At 34.7% G+C, this 18,105-nt stretch overlaps 1 long non-coding RNA gene and 1 other non-coding gene across 2 annotated transcripts in view; both read left to right on the top strand.

Moving 5' to 3' along the window:
* The window catches only part of LOC132363714 (uncharacterized), a 428,528-nt gene that overhangs the window by 330,574 nt on the left and 79,849 nt on the right, over positions 1-18,105 (top strand). Inside the window, exon 2 of the long non-coding RNA XR_009502646.1 lies at positions 2,976-3,075. This is a non-coding gene — a long non-coding RNA (uncharacterized LOC132363714). The remainder of the gene's footprint in view (positions 1-2,975; positions 3,076-18,105) is intronic.
* On the top strand, positions 615-722 carry LOC132364266 (U6 spliceosomal RNA). Its single transcript, XR_009502805.1, has one exon. It is a non-coding gene; the product is annotated as a U6 spliceosomal RNA (small nuclear RNA).

Below are 18,105 nucleotides of genomic sequence, written 5' to 3'. Positions count from 1 at the left end.
GTAATGCTGGCCTCATAAAATGAGTTTAGAAGTATTCTTCCCTCTTCTATTTTCTGGAAGGGTCTGAGAAGGATTGGTATTAATCTTCTTTAAATGTTTGGTAGAATTTACCAGTAAAACCCTCTAGTCCTGGACTTTTCTGTATTGGGAAGTTTTGATTACTGAATCAGTCTTCTTACCCGTAATTATTCTGTTCAGATTTTCTATTTCTTCATGAGTTAGACTTGGTGGGTTTTCTGTTTCTAGGAATTTATCCATTTCTTCTATGTTGTCCACTTCGTTGATGTATAAATTTTATAGTACTCTTTTACAATCCTTTGTATTTGTATGGTGTCAGTTGTAATGTTTCCTCTCTCATTTATGATTTTATCTATTTAAGTCTTCATTTCTTTTTTCTTAGTAAGTCTAGGTAACATTATGTCAATTTTGCTTATCTTTTCAAAAAAACAACTCTTAGTTTCATTGATCTGTTCTCTTTTTTTAAGTTTCTATTTCTGCACTAATCTTTCTTATTTACTTCCTTCTGCTAACCTTAGACTTAATTTGCTCTTCTTTTTCTAGTGTCTTGAGGAGTAGGATAGCTGGTAGGATAGCTTGTTCTAATTACTTCTTTGGTGCTTGCTTTGGCAGCACATATACTAAAAATTGGAATGATACAGAGAAGATCAGCATGGCCCCTGCACAAGGATGACCCTCAAATTTGTGAATCATTCCATATTTTTTACTTATACAGTGTTATATGTCAATTATATCTCAATAAAACTGGAATAAGAAAAAAATAAAATTAAGAAAAAGAATTGCTTCTTTGTTTGCTACAGTCCTATAGGATTGGGACTGACAAATGGAAGCCCCTTTGGCTATCAGAGCCAGACATTTGGAAACCTTTCCCTTGGCAGCAGCTGTAAAACCTGCAGTGCTGAGATGTTTGTAAAAGCTCCTTCCAGGAATTTTCTTGAGCATGTTGGAGGGAGAAGGCAGGAGTGGTCTCTATCAGCAGCCCTGGTCTCTGGGTAGACTCACAGTCAGCCCCTAGAGCCTGCCATTTTGATGTGGATATTTTCCTTTTTGTCTAATGTGTAGGAATCACTCAGCTATTTTCTGGATGTTTTTCAAAGAGAATTGCTCCATGTGTAGCTGTTCATTCAGTGTGTTCATGGCAGGAGGGGATCTCAGGAGCCTCCTATAGTGCCATCTTGCTTTGACTCTTCCTTTAGTACATTCTTAGGCATAGCTCTTGTCAAATCTCTTAGCTGTTCCATGATTTCTTAGTCCTAAACCATGCTCAACAGATGATACAACTAGTCCTTCAAGGCCAGCAAGAAAGTGAAGACCAACCCATCCTTGGAAACTATAAACCTCAAAAATGACTCTTATTCCATCTCTAATAATATTTAAAACAGACACCATCCATCTGAAATAACAAAGAGGCTGACCAGTTGTGCAAAATTGCCTGTTACTCACTCATGTGGCCCAGCCAAAATTTAATTAGGCTTTGACCCTTCCCACAATCCTATGAACTTTAAAGACTCCTATTTTCAAGGAATTACTAAGAGGCAGTACATACCCCCTTAAAAGCTCACTCTGATAATTAGCTGGCCACAGTAAGAAACAATGCCTGTTAAATCACCCCAGCCATGCTGTCTGCTCACCCCTACCTGCTTGAGTGATTTCGCCTCAAAGTTCTTGCTGACCTTGCTTACACCTTCCTATACAAGAAAAGCTTTTTTTTTTCTGTTTGATTTTGAGATGCTTGCAGATCTCAAGGTCTAAGTGTTCTTCCTGTTACAATAGTCTTTTCAAATAGTTTTTCTTTAGCCAAGTTCAGATTTGATTTTATTTAACAATATATTTAAAATATTATACAAAATAAAACAAAAAAATCTGTTATAATTATACTGTCTGTTTCGTACCCACTGATTATAAATCCTGCATATATACATTTTTTTTTTTAACTTTTGGACCTTTATTTTTAAGGTTAAACTTTTTTTTTAACTTATTTATTTTATTTATTTATTTTTGGCTGTGTTGGGTCTTCATTGCTGCGTGCAGGCTTTCTCTAGTTGCGGTGAGCAGGGGCTACTCTTCATGGCAGTGCGGGGGCTTCTCATGTGGTGGCTTCTCTTGTTGTGGAGCACGGGCTCTAGGCACACAGGCTCAGTAGTTGTGGCTCGCAGGCTCTAGAAAGCAGGCTCGGTAGTTGTGGCACATGGGCTTAGTTGCTCCAAGGCATGTGGGATCTTCCTGGACCAGGGCTTGAACCTGTGTGCCCTGCATTGGCAGGCGGATTCTTAACCACTGCACCACCAGGGAAGCCCTATACATTTTTATTTCATGTAAGATTCCACGGGAATGATAACCACCTTATTAAGTTAGTAGACTGTGTTCATAGGAACTATGTAGAGAGCCTCAGCAATTTGTTAGCACTTCAGTTCTTAAGCTGGATTGGGGGTACATAAGTGTTAATTTAATATTCTTTATATTGTATTGTATCTAAAATTCTTCAATTTCTTTTTAAGACAGATCATAAAGAAGGGAACCATGTAACAATAATAGAAGTGATAACAAGAGAAGAAGCAGGGCTGATTTTGGCATTTAATAGTTTTACATATTTGTTTTATTAGCAAGAGTTAAAAATAAAATGAAAACTAAGATGGTGATTTTCAAACTATTTTCAATCAAAAGCTTGGGAACTGAGTTATCTCTTGGCGTAGTGTTTACAAGTATAGGATTTGGAGTCAAATAGTCTAGGATTAAATTTGCTGTTGACATCTTCTATTTCTGTCACCTTCAGAAACTGATACAACCCTTTGAGCCTCTGATCCCTCATCTGTGAGATGTGACATAAGCACTACCTCTTTGGGCTATTATGTGGTAAAATAGAGATAACTAGGTGCTTAAAATGTAAAGGTTATTCTTTAAATAAAAGATTATGACAAAAAATTCATAATAATCTGTCTTCCACATGATTTCTACAGCCGGACTCAGGACCACAACAGAGCCCGAGATTGCAGATTTGAAGAAATTCAGTCTCCTGAATTTGAGGGGAAAGCAGGATTTAAGAGATCTTCTTTGAAGGTAAGAGACTTACATTTTAGTTCCAGCCCTGACACTAATAAGGTATGTTACCTTGGCCTCTAAAAAACATATTGTTGAGCATATATTAGTAATATGCCACAGCAAAGTGATGAATGCTGAGGATAGGCTGTTATACATGATAAATTTCTTCCCTTTTGGAGCTTACATTTCCTCATCTATAAAAGTTAAGAGTGGCTTAAGTTAAATAATATGTTTGTTTTATTAAAGCTCCAAAAATTTCTAAACAACAGGTGCCTTGCCAGAAGTGATCTTGGTTTTTTGGTTAACACTCAACTACCATAAATGAAGAACAGTCAACTATATGCACCTAAGGCATAAATCTGCACCTGGGCCTAAGGCAAGGATTTTTGATAATGTATCTTGATTATCTAAAAGGAGGAAAATAAACAACTGGGGCAAACGTTGGGTTGGGGATATGGAGGAGACTGAAGAACACTGTGTATTAGCATCTCAATACTATCCACATTAACCCTAAAATATTTTTGAAATGGGTCTACTTCTTACCATTTTTGCTTCTGCAATCCTTGTCCCAACTTCTATTCTGTCTTGCCTGTACTACTATGAAGACTTATTGATTTCATTGATTAATCTCTAAGCTACCATTTTGCCTTGTCAATGAAAAATTAATCACTCGATCTAAGAAATAAATGAAAGTTTTTATTCAAACCAATATAACCTTGGAAGAGCATCTCAGAAAGCTCCGAGAGCTGTTTCACCCATTAGAAGTCAAGGCACAGTTGTATAAGTTTTTTTGAGACAGGACTGTATATCAAGTGATATATTATTGACAGTTTACATAATCCAGATCTAAGCCATCATTGTAATGGGTCATGTGACCCCTTACAAGATCAAGAAGGAATGGTATCTTTTAAGGAGTTGTTGATGCTAGGATAATGTTGCTCTTTATGGTCCAGCAGGTAGGGAAGGTTTGGTCGATGCATAATGCAGATACACAATACAGTGTGGGGAGAGAGGAGGTCAAAGGTCAGAGGAGAATTTTTATGTTGTAATTTTTCTTGTCTTGCCATAAAATATGAATTTTATTTCACAGCCTCAACCCCCTACAGTACATTTTATTTATTTTTTTTATTTTTTTATAAATTTATTTATTTTCTTTTTGGCTGCGTTGGGTCTTTGTTGCTGCCCGTGGGCTTTCTGTAGTTGCAGCAAGCAGGGGCTACTCTTCGTTGCAGTGCGCAAAGAACGGCCAGAATAGTATTTTTTAAATAATCATATCCTGTGGTTTCCTACTTAAAATCTGGAAATGGTTTGCCAGTGCAATTATAATAAGAAACAAACCCCCATTCTGGCCTGCTCAGCCTTTTATGATGTGGCTTTGGCCTGTGCATCTCACTTCTGGCCCCTTTCTCCCTTCCCTCATTTCCCTGATACATCACCAGCACTATGTTTCTCTTTCTATTCCTAGACACCACTGATTTCATTTCTTTTTTTGGATCTAGGAACAGTCTAGTTTAAAAAAATTTTATTATAAGCTCTTTTAGCGAATTGTTAGTTGGTTGTCTCCTTTTAATGGCTTAGATAGCAGCTTAAACTTTGCTTTCCTTATGCTGCAATGTAAAGTAGCTTCTTGGTCAAGAATTCAAAACCCTATAATAGTACACTTTAGGCAGGTGTTTAGTCAGGTTCTCCAGAGAAACAGACCCAATAGGATAGATGTAGATGCAGATGTAAATGTAGAAATAGAGGTAGAGCTAGAGCTAGAGCTAGAGGTTAGAGATAGAGATAGAGATTGTATTTATTACAGGAATTGGCTCAGACTGTTATGGAGGCCAAGAAGTCCCATGATCTGCCATGATCTCCAGTGAAAGCTGGAGAACCAGGAAAACCAGTGATGTAGGAAATTCAGTCTGTGTAGGAAGGCCTGAGAACCAGGGGCCACTGGTATAAGTCCCAGAGTCCAAAGTTCAAAGAACCCGGAGCTCCAGTGTTTGAGGGAAGGAGGAGATGGATGTCCAGGCTCAGGAAGAGAAAGATAATTTGCCCTTATTCTATTTTTTTGTTCTATTTGGGCCCTCAGTGATTGCATGGTGCCCACCCACATTGGTGAGTGCACATCTACTTTATTCATTCAACTAATTCAAATGTTAATCTCTTTTGAAAACACCAGCTATCTGGGCATTCCTTAGCCCAGTAAGGTTAACACATAAAACTAATCATCACTGTTTATTTTATTTATCTATCATTTGTTCCCACTACATACACATATAATACATAATGAAAATGTAAATTCTTTATTTTATTTTATTTTTATTTTATTGGAGTATAGTTGAATTACAATGTTGTGTTAGTTTCAGGTGTACAGCAAAGTGATTCAGTTATACATATGCATATATTCATTCTTTTCCAGATTCTTTTCTCATATAGGTTATTAAAAAATATTGGATAGAGTTCCATATCCTATACAGTAGGTCCTTGTTGGTTACCTATCTTACATATAGTTGTATGTGTATGTTCATCCCAAGCTCCTGATTTATACCTCCCCCACCATGATTCCCCTTCGGTAAGCATAAGTTTGTTTTCAATATCTGTAAGTCTATTTTATTTCTGTTTTGTAAATAAGTTTATTTGTATCATTCTTTAAAAATTAGATTCCACGTATGAGTGATATCATATATTTGTCTTTCTCTGTCTGACTTACTTCACTTAGTATGATAATCTCCAAGTCCATCCATGTTGCTGCAAATGGCATTATTTCATTCTTTTTTTATGGCTGAGTAATATTCCATTGTGTGTATGTACCACATCTTCTTTATCCATTCCTCAGTCAGTGGACATTTAAGTTGCTTCCATGTCTTGGCTATTGTAAATAGTGTTGTAATGAACATTGGGGTGCATTTGTCTTTTCAGATTATGTTCTTCTCTAGATACATGCCTAGGAGTGGGATTGCAGGATCATATGGTAGTTCTACTTTTAGTTTCTTAAGGAACCTCCATACTGTTCTCCATAGTGGTTGTACCAATTTATATTCCCACCAACAGTGTAGGAGAGTTCGCTTTTCTCCACACCCTCTCCAGCATTTATTGCTTGTAGACTTTTTGATGATGGCCTTTCTGACCAGTGTGAAGTGATACCTCATTGTAGTTTTGATTTGCATTTCTCTGATAATTAGTGATGTTGAGCATCTTTTCATGTGCTTTTTGGCCATCAGTATGTCTTCTTTGGAGAAATGTCTATTTAGATCTTCTGCCCATTGTTTGATTGGGTTGTTTGTTTTTTTGACATAGAGCTGCATGAGCTGTTTGTATATTTTGGAGATTAATCCCTTGTCAGTCACCTTGTTTGCAAATATTTTCTCCCATTCTGTGGGTTGTCTTTTCATTTCATTTATGGTTTCCTCTGTTGTGCAGAAGCTTTTAAGTCTAATTAGGTCCCGTTTGTTTTTATTTTCATTACTGTAGGAGGTGGATCAAAAAAGATATAGCTGTGATTTATGTCAAAGAGTGTTCTGCCTATGTTTTCCTCTCAGAGTTTTATAGTATTCAGTCTTACATTTAGGTCTTTGATTGGTTTTGAGTTTATTTTTGTGTATGGTGTTAGGGAATGTTCTAGTTTCATTCTTTTGCATATAGCTGTCAAGTTTTCCCAGCACCACTCATTGAAGAGACTGTCTTTTCTCCAATGTATATTCTTGCCTCCTTTGTCATAGATTAATTGACCATAGGTGTCTGGGTTCATTTCTGGTCTTTCTGTTCTGATCCATTGATCTATATGTCTGTTTTTGTGCCAGTTCCATACTGTTTTGATGACTATAGCTTTGTAGTATGGTCTGAAGTCAGGGAGTCAGAATCCTCCAGCTCAATTTTTCTTTCTCAGAATTGCTTTGGCCATTTGGGGTCTTTGTGTTTCCATATAAACTTAAAAGTTTTTTGTTCTAGTTCTGTGAAAAATGCCATTGGTTATTTGATAGGGATTGCATCAGATCTGTAGATTGCCTTGGGTAGTATAGTCATTTTGACAATATTGATTCTTCTAATCCAAAACGTGGTATATTTTTCCATCTGTTTGTGTCATCTTCGATTTCTTTCATCAGTGTCTTACAGTTTTCAGAGTACAGGTCTTTTGTCTCCTTAGGTAGGTTTATTCCTATGTATTTTATTCTTTTTGATGTAGTGGTAAATGGAATTCTTTCATTAATTTCTCTTTCTGATCTTTCATTGTTAGCATATAGGAATGCAAGAGATTTCTGTGTATTAATTCGTATCCTGCAACTTTACTGAATTCATTGATGAGCCCTTCTGGCAGCATCCTTAATATTTTCTATGTATAGTATCATGTCATCTGCAAACAGTAACAGTTTTACTTCTTCTTTTCCAATTTGGATTCCTCTTATTTCTTCTTCTTCTCTGATTGCTGAAAATGTAAATTCTATGACATCAGTGTCTCATTAGATTTATTTACTGATGTATCCTAAATGTTAGTACCACCTCTAATAAATAGCAAGTTCTCAATAAATATTTACAGTTAAAATGTATAGAAGGGTGAGTGAAGGTAAAGGGATGGAATGTAAAATCTCCATATTACATATATATCCACATTACATATATAGTGTCACATTTTCAGGAGACTGAAATATATGTATTTATATATAATACAATATTGTATAACCCAGTATCACTGGAATTGTATCCTTTCTAATTAACTTGAAATACACTTTTTAATGTCCTTGGGCAAAAATAAAGAGTCCATGCCTAAAAGTAAGATGCTTTTAATCCGTAATATTAATAAATGAGCTCTGATACATATTAAAACCACAGATGATGTTATTCTTCACCAAATCACACACAGATTTTAAAGATCACTGTTAAAAAAGTGATAAAGAAAACATGTAATTTGAATTTCTAAAAAGTTCAAATGAACTGCTCCAAAAATAATACAGGAGAGAGAATATTATTTTAAAGTATTTCCCTCTTTTTAATTTAATACCGTTAATCAATTTTAAAAAACACATACTTTCAAAAATAATAAAAACATCTTTGTATAATTTTCCAGTGTATTCAAGTGTCTGTTTATGAATTCAGGACCATAGGTGTGCATGAAATAATTTTTGACAAAATAGTTTTTTAAAAAAGAGAAAATCCTCAATCACCCATTATGCAAGTGAACTTTTACTATACGAAAAATGCACATACAAACACACATAAAGTGAATTTGTAAAATTTTATTTTTTATAATGTAAAATTTAATACAACCTTATTTATATGAAAACTTTTTTCTAGATTTTTTAGATATTTGAGTTAATTTATTATAAAATATTGTTTCCTCATGAATGAAAATTAGAAAAGACAATAAATATAAATAGTATCTCTCCACATTTATGCTTCTAAATCTTAAATATTTAACTACGTTTCACAATATTTGAGGGAAAAAATGAACTATAAAACTGAACATCAAATTGCAGTATAAATTAAGAAATTGTTATAAAATAAAGCCATATTGTTATTGAAAAAGTTTACCTTCTTCCCAACCCAAAGCAAACTGAACTAAATTTAGTAGTATAATAGGATGTTGTTTTTAGTTTACTTATGTTTTATGGTAAACATTTCCAATAAACCATATGGTTATACAATATTTGTTTCCTAGGCAGTGCCTATTGTGCAAAACTGGTTTATCCTTTTCATTGAATTTATTCATCATTCTAATCAAATAGTATATCAATTCAGTACACAGATAAATCAATCCAAAACTGATTTAGAGAAGTATCGGGAAGGGAGTGAAGATCACTGTGTAGTACTTTGAGAACAGAATACGTCAAATACTTGTAGAAATGTGAATGGTAGATATCTAACTGAGTTAACCGATGATTTCAATGTAAATTAGTGAAGTACATGTTCATCAAAACTTAGTACTGAGCTTCTGTTTTGTATGGTCAAAATGGAAATTTTGAATTTAAAATGGTCAAAGAATTTTTACCTAAAAAAAAAAAAGATTTATTGTGTATATAATATCTGGTCCATTTTATTCCAGGAGTTCTATTAAAGAAATAAACATGTTTTCATGATTTAGAGTGCAGAATTCTAGGACAAAAAGAAAATGTATCTATTGTAACTACTATATTTTTTTCAAAACAATATGTGCCCAATATCTATCATAAAACGAATCTGTTTACAGTACAAATTGGTTCTCTGGTATTTGGAATGTTAATAAAAATTTAAGGCAGAAATTTTCCCAAGGAAAATTTATAAATAATAAATAAATAGATAATAAATAATAAATAAAATAGATAGAACAATTCTATTTATTTCTAGAAAAAAAATAAAGTCTTTTCTTTAGAGTTTTTATTTTATTTAGCTATGTTATTTCCCTCATCTCTCCATTTTTTTCTTCTTAGTTTTTCTTAGAAACGGAAACAGCTGAATACAGACTCTAATAGTGTTTTCAGTACAATTAAAATTAAAACTACAATGATCCGAGGATTTTTACAGAGCAGGACCATAGATGTTTGGGAATTGGCTCATCACTCATTTCTTCTATTGGCCAGTTCCTCAGTGCTTTAAATTGACATCCTCCAGTGGTTCAGAGCCCCTGATACTGCACAGCACAGCATTGAATGAGCATAAATTGAAAACCTCACTTGACTTCACAGTTTAATAGATATAAAAGTATTATAATTGTAGCCACAGAGTTGGTTTATTACCTTGTTCAATTGTTTTGTCTACCAGAAGGCAACTGTTTTGATGAATGACAATGAGGCAGGCTCTGGTACATAAAAATTAGGTATTCATGCTCACACTTAGGTTCATTGTTAAAGACTGAATAGCCAAGTGAACTATGAATGCATAGACTATAAGTTGGAGAAGAAAATCAGTTAATAAATGGAATAGATCAGGTGTTAGAGGAGTCATTTCAACTCTTTCCAGTCAATTCGCATGCCATTAATATTCTGTTATTTTCATGCAATACGTGCCTATTATATCTTAGGAAGGATCTTACTTTTTCCAAATTCATGATATTACAAATACTTAAACTTGGAGATGAAAAATTGGGACAGATGGTCATTCAATCAGTATGCAAAATAAGAAAATTTCAATGTAATAACAGCAAGAGTACCTGCCAATAACTCATATTCTAGCTTTCCCTAAGTTGACTGGATACAAAGAATAATAAAATGTTAATTGCAATATAATACCAATTATACTAATTAAAACAAAATGGCAATATTAACAACAAATAACAAAAACAACAAGGAAATATACCCTGAATCTAATATTAAGCGTGCTGATAAATGTGATTTTCAAAAGGTTGTAAAATGTGAAGGTATTTTGAGTGATGATGTGTGAAATGGAGGCTTGGAGGTGATGCTATCCTTATTCCCTTTTAGAAACCTGAATGATTTCATATCTTCTGGGCTGAGCTAACACCACAATTCAGGCCAAGTGAATTTCACGAATGCCAAGTCAGTAAACAGTGTTTCCAAGGGCAACATGTTGCTCCTTATATCCAAAGGGCATAAATATGGATTAACGTTATGTCCCACCAAATAACATGAGATGGTCCTCTTGAGTAGAATGTTGAAAACATTTTCCAACTGTATAAATTACTCTTTTCATGAATATTATTTTATAAATATTTATATATTTTTTTTATTCCTCCTGAGGTAACACCAACATAAAAGCAGTATTAAGCACAGTAAAAGTGTAATGGGCCGAAATAGTTAAAAATAACATTTAGCGATTTCTTTCAACATTAGATATCAAACTAATGAAGAGGATTAGTTAAAGATAAATACCTAGAAAATGCCTCAAAACACGTTAATGATAACACATTATTATGAAGTTGGTGGGAAGTATATTTATGATTTCATCTCATTTTTAACTCTACCAAAGCATTAAGAACTTTAAAGTAGTATAGTTTAAAAATGAATTAAATAAGAAAATATAAATTAAAGAGAAGGAGAAGAAAAATTGTCTGAATAGACTATAAGATTGACTTTGGTTTTATTCTCATGTTATTTGGAAGAGATGAATATTTGCCAACTGGACAGTAAGTCAAGTGAATCCCCAGGCCATCTAAAGGCCTTGTGAATTAAGAACCGTTGAAATGTCTATAGCAATGACCATAAAATAATAACATATTTACTGTTCTATCTCAATAAAATAGTATGTGGTCTAATGTTTGTGGATAATCCTATATCTATTCTTTATAGTGTCTTGATTTGAGTGGATCTTCAAAAATATTTTTAAATAGTTATTAAAACAACATTGTTTTATCATAGACTCACTGCCTTACTTCAAAATTAATACAGGATACTTTTATTATTGCCCATTATCTTCATAAAGAAATACTGCAAGAGATAAATATTTAAGTTACAGCATATGCAGTAGACATTTATTCCCTTCTTTCCTCTTTTTAGTAGTATCTTAATTTTCATTCAGTTATCCAAACTTATTCTGAACGCTCTATGTGTTCAGTGTAAGCTGATTTCATCAAGGTATCAAGAATGGGCTGGATTTATTTTTTAATTTTTTAAAACATCTTTATTGGAGTATAATTGCTGTACAATGGTGTGTTAGTTTCTGCTGTATAACAAATGCTGGAGAGGGTGTGGAGAAAAGGGAACCCTCTTGCACTGTTGGTGGGAATATAAATTGATACAGCCACTATGGAGAACTGTATGGAGGTTTCTTAAAAAACTAAAAATGGATTAATTTTTAAAGTAATCATTCCACCTTATTACTTTATGCAGGAACACAAGCCAAACCAGTGAATGCATGGTATACTTCTGGCCACAATTAGATATCAAAGACAGTGATAGCAATTATACATCACAATTAAACCTCATTTAAAAAGAAGTTTGGTGATTCTGGCAGGGAAAAAAAAATGTTTCCTTGCTTTTCAAATAAAGCTACTTGAAAAGATAGCCTAAGGACTCCCCTAGTAGCCCAGTGGTTAAGACGTCGCCTTCCAGTGCAGGGGTGTCGATTCGATCCCTGGTCAGGGAGCTAAGATCCCACATGCCTCGTGGCCAAAAAACCAAAACATAAAACAGATGCAATATTGTAACAAATTCAATAAAGACTTTAAAAATGATCCACATCAAAAAAAAAAAAAGAAAGAAAGAAAAAGAAAAGATAGCCTAAGTTAGAAGCCCCCACCCCACTCCAGAAAATGAATCATTAAAAATAATTGCAGAGGATAGGGAGAACCACTTATTAAACATACCTGGAGCCAGCTCTTTTTCTAGAGTTTAAGTAATAGGAGCCTAAGGAAGTACTTGTTTCTTAAGTCTTCTGGTGCTTGAAACCAATAGCATTCTAAGTGATTTTATGTGTTTATGAATTGATCCTTTTTATACTTTTGATAAGTGATTAACAATGCTTAATCTACTTTCTTACAATTGTTCCCCACTCATAGTAGAGTTAATTTGTATAAAATAACCTGCTTATTGGTTAAAAGACTTGACAGAATGTTGTAGTTGGAACTCTTTGCTATAATGTTAGAAGTATATAGACATTAACAGGGGTCACTTGATGTATATGTGGAAATAGGGCTACAAAAATAAATTTGTGGATTAAAAGTTAATTTCTGATTTGTTAAATGTTAAAACTTTAAGGAAAAGGTACTGATGGTGAAAGGGATATCACACCACATATATTTTTTTAGAACAGAAATCCACAAATTACCATAAGACTAATCTTTGCCAACCTTCATATTCCCATCAGAACACTCTTCGGGAATATTGTAAGACCACCGAATCACTCAGGACAATTATACTACAATAACACAATTCCAAAACATCAGAGACTTACAACAACAAAATTTCATATTTTGCTAATGCTATGTGTCCATCATGGATGGCTGTGGCTCTGCTCAGTATCATCTTGATACTGACAACAGGCTGACTTATCAGCCTATCACAAAAATTATAGTGTTTTAGCAGAAGTAAAAGAAATCTGGACAGGCAAGGGTGACACTTAAAATATTCTGTTAAGGAGTGGCAGTTCACTTTTGCCCACATTTCATTTCCCAAAGAAATTCATATGACCACTCCTGAGGTAAGCAGGATGGGAATATCAAATTCCAACAGTATCAAATCTTCCTGCAAGAAATGGCAGCGAGGGAGACGTAAGTCACATGCCCAGGCCTAAAATCAGAGGACCACAGATGTGTGATCCTCCTACAAGAAGAATTGAATATATATATATATATAATTAATCATGCAGTCTACCACAACCACAGCCATCCTTTTTCTTATCCTGCTTGTAACCCGTAGCCTTGCCACTTCTATCAGCCTTAGTGATATTAGAATGAATCTCATTGCCCATTTCCTCCATTTGAGCCACAATATGCAGTCTAGATACCCTCAGTCACCCACCATCCTGTGGACTCTGACTTCCACGTAGCTCTGTGAATTCGGTGTGTTCCCTTTTCTGACATGATTTATCAACTTGAGAAACCCTTCCTCTGATTCCTTTCGAACTCATATTCTTTCCAAACACAGTTCCTTATATTTAGAAACAAGTCTCTAAATGTCTCTTTCTATTTCTTGTTCTACTTGGAACCTGGCTCTCTCTTGAGCACGCTGCTTCCTCTGCTGCCCTTCCAACTAGTTAATATTTTTTCTCCCATATCATCTTACCATTGGAGTTTCAGATAGGGTACCTTTCCTCCTTGTTCTATATTTGTATATCCAGACCATTTTACTCACTTTGGTGTAAACACCTTCCTACCCCCAGTGTTGAAGTGTATATCACTGGCTACTATGTTTCAGTCATTTCCTACCCCCAGGTACTCTACTGATAGCTTGAAGATTTTAGTCCTTTCTGTACTGTCAGTGTCTCCAAAATTACTCCAGTCGTATTTTGTTTAATTTTTATATTCAGTGACATATTTCCCATACTCTATTCTCTCAGTTATTCAAACACTAGTTTAGATGCTGTTGTGAAGGGATTTTGCAGATGTAATTAAGGTCTCAAATCAGTTGAAATTAGATAAAGTCATTATCCTAGGTGGACCTGACTTAATTAGGTGAGCCCTTAAAAGGGCCTGGGCTTTTCCTGATAAAAGAGATTTGAAATGTGAGAGGGATTTGATATGAGTTATATTCTCCATTGCTGGCTTTGAAGATGAAGGAAGCCACATGGAAGGGATGCAGTCAGCCGCTATGAGCTAAGAGCAGCCCCTAGATGACAGTAAAAATGAATATGGGGACCTCAGTCCTACAACCACACAGGAATAAATTTTGCCAACATCTTAATGAGCTTGTACATGGATTCTTGCCTGGAGCTTGGCCAGCACCTTGATACCTGTCCTGTGATACCCTGAGCAGAGAAACAAGTCATGCCGTATTTGAACTTCTGACCTACAGAATTGTGAACTAGTAAGTGGGTGTTGCATGCCACCAAGTTTGTCGTCATTTGTTATGTAACTGTGGTATACAAAAACAATAATAATTCAGTGCCTTCACATATCACTGAGTCAAACCCAGTCTTTCTTAAGAGCCTGCGATTTCCTCCATGACCTGTCCCCTCATTCCTAAAGGTCTCATACGTAGAAGACTCACTACTTTCATCCCTCCTCACGTGCTCTCCAGCCCACACTGACTTCTTGCCATTCCTTGAAGTTCCATGAACATGCAAGTATGTTTCAAACCCATACTTTTTCTTTGTCCTTCTCACTTCCTAGAGTGTTCCTTATGAAAGAGCTGTGTGGTTTTCTCTTTCACAAGCAGTAGGTCTTTTCTCAAATGTAACTTCTCAATGAGACCTTTACTACACCTTCGTGTGAAATTACAACTCCTTTCCCACCTGCAACACTCTGCATCCCACTTCACTGCCCTACTTTTTTTTATATAATAGTTATAAACTACAGTTGACCCTTGAGCAACAGAGGTTTGAACTGTGCAGGTTCACTTATATGTGGGGTTTCTTTTCTTTTCAGTAAATACCTATTACAGCACTGCATGCTCTGAGTTTGGTTGAATCTATTGATAAGGAACTGAGGGTATGGAAGCCCGACTGCAAAGTTATACACGGATTTCTGACTGCCTGGAGGGCCGGCATCCCTAACTCCTATGTTGTTCAAGGGTCAACTGTATACTGTATTATGGTGAGAACTCGTTTACCTAGTTTATTTTTAATCTTTAGGCACTATAAAAATACTTTCCTGCTTCATCAGTGAAGGGACTTTTTTTTCTATGTTAAGTGATGTGTCACTAATTCCTGTAAGAATATCTAGCATATAGAAAGCATTCAATGCATATTTGCATTAAAAATGGAAAAAAATATATCTTACCTTTTTCTATTCTGAATCTTGGTAATCTTAGGGATAGTAGAAGGTTAAAGAGAGATTGTGGCTATGATAACTGGATTTGGAATCTACCTTTTAGAATTTCACTGCCAAATTTTAGACCCACTCAATGTTTGGGGTATAGTGAACCTTCAATAAGAAAGCTTATAAACAAGTTATCATAATTACTGCTAATAAATACCAGAATAAATAAAGATGCACAAATAAGTTTCAGAATTATGTAGATAAATTCTCTTTCTATGAATACCATCGTAATTAGTTGTTCCATATCCTTAAAATATTTTAACTCTAATCAATGAGCAACATAGGTTGAACAATTCCAGAGCACTGACATTCAAATACAGTATGAAACTTGAAATTCATTACAACCAGAGTTGATCTGTGGCACAAATTCTATCTCTTTCGCATTTACTTTACTGCCTAGCTACTTAGCTTTATGGTAGATTAAAAAAAAAAAAAAAAAATCTAAGGAACCATTGCATGCATAGATCAGTTTTTCATCTGTTTCCCACTTCTGCCAACCTCATACACTCATATTTATATGTAGTTGTTTCATATGTATATATATACACACACACACATACGTGTTTTCCTTAAACACACACACATACGTGTTTTCCTTAAAGATAATTTAAGACTCCTTCCTTTTTTAATAATATTTTTGAGCTAACCATATTTCCCCCTTACACGTAAACTGCCCTCTTGAATATGAACTATTGCATAATCCTGCTTGTGTCAGGCTTTCCTAAAAATTACCATTTTAACCAACCTTTAAGAAAGATGCCAACTCCTGAAATTTTATATATATATATATATATATATATATATATATATATACACACAATATAAATATATACAATTTAGACATGTAACAAGAATAAACAGGAACTTATTTACCTTCAATTCATGTAATAAATATAGAGTAATGTGATTTTATTACTATGATTATTGAAACACTATTCATAGCTATTCAAAATATCTTTAAAAATTACCTCTGCTTAATTTGTGTTTACACTCACATGTTTGTCTGATACGTAAAACTGGCTAAATTGACATACATTGCTCTTTTCAATTGTCCATGCTTTTAAAATCTCCTTGGATATGGCAAATCAACATTAATCTGTATCCGATTCTCTTTGTATATCTCTGATTCCTTTTTTTCATGCCCTATCTCAAAAGTGTTCTTCTTCAACTTGTAATACGTGCCATAGGAAAACACCTGGAATTGAAGATACGTATTCTGATCTTATATGTGGAGCAACCAAATTTCTGCTAGTCCCAACAATTTTCAACTTGCTGGCAGAATGAATAACTGATATTCATTTCGTCATGCCAGAAGGTGCCATACAAACCTGTTGTAGTTAGCTGCAAACACATACATAGAAGGCATGCTGAGACTCAGTTGGCTACAGTGTAATAGAGAAAAAAAAAGGAAGATTCATTCACACATAGCAAAACAATGACTTGAAAACTAAGATATCTCTGTTCTAGTTCTGGTTTTCCTTCATTCTCTCTATTAACTCTAGAACCATGCTTTAACGTCTCAATGAAATCAGGAGATTAGACTGTCGGAGGTTTTAAATTGGCAACTTATGTTTTTGTTTTGTTTAGTATAAAATTAAGTATTGTTTGTACAATAGTCTGGATTTATTGCTTTTTTTGAAAAACATCAGCAGGTGGTGACACATGACATATCCTGGCATGCATGACAACAGTGTTTGCTCTCAGAGGGCCACTCTCTCCAGTTGCCACCGTTCTCGTTCTGAGTGAAGTACAGGGCCCACTTCACTCATTTTTGTTACTTGCTTGTCTCTGTTCATATTTGTGTTGGCAACACATAGACTAAATGATCTCTTTAGTCCCTTCCTGATGGGATAGTTATGATTTTTTGATGGCATTTTGTGTGTGTGTGTGTGATAATCATGCAGTGACCTCCCTCCTACATCAGCAGATCACAGCTGGTATATATCACTCCCCAGGCTGAAACTTCTGTAGTCACTACTCTGGGCACCCCCTTAAGCAGAAGGAAATGTGTTCAGAGGATTTGGATATTTTATTGGGACTAGGCAAAAGGTAGTTTGATTCTGGTAATGAATGTGTTCTGACATGAGGTCCTCAGTTAATGGATACAGGTGCCAGAGGGGCCAAAGGGTAAAGGGGAGCATAATATTCATCCCAAACAATATCTTAATGTAGAAAATAAGATGAGGGAACATTCGAGCAACCGCAGGAGGCATTCTACTGTGATGGAGGCTTCAGCTCTTCAGCTGAGTTCCTCAAGCCAGCCTAGCATCTGGCAGGAATGTTAAGTCATAGGGTTAAACTGTTATGTGTTGCTTGATTGAAAATTTAATGTAATGGTAGTTTTTAAAATGCTAATAAAAACTGTAATTTAGCCTCTGAGATTTATGCAAAATTACTGGCACTTTCCTTTTAGTTTGTGAGGAGGTAGGGGTTGAGGTTATCTAATTCAATATTTGATATGTGTTCAGGGTTATGTTGATGAGGAAATCCCAAAGATGATAAAAAATAGGAAATAAAATAGTGCATCATCATTTTAAAATATTCTTTATCTCTTCAGTTAATGCACATATTCAAATTGAGAGGCAGAAAAGATGGTAGTCCCATTTCACAGGAAGAAACCATGGCATAAAGTGTTATTTTAGTTACAAATATAACCTTTTTTCCAAATCCCTAAAATGATATCACTAATGGCATCTACCATCATTTTCCATATAGCT

This window comes from Balaenoptera ricei, chromosome 3 (assembly GCF_028023285.1).
Source record: "Balaenoptera ricei isolate mBalRic1 chromosome 3, mBalRic1.hap2, whole genome shotgun sequence".
NCBI lineage: Eukaryota > Metazoa > Chordata > Mammalia > Artiodactyla > Balaenopteridae > Balaenoptera > Balaenoptera ricei.
The sequence above is the reverse complement of the archived record's forward strand: the minus strand, read 5'-3'. Positions and strand labels throughout refer to the sequence as shown.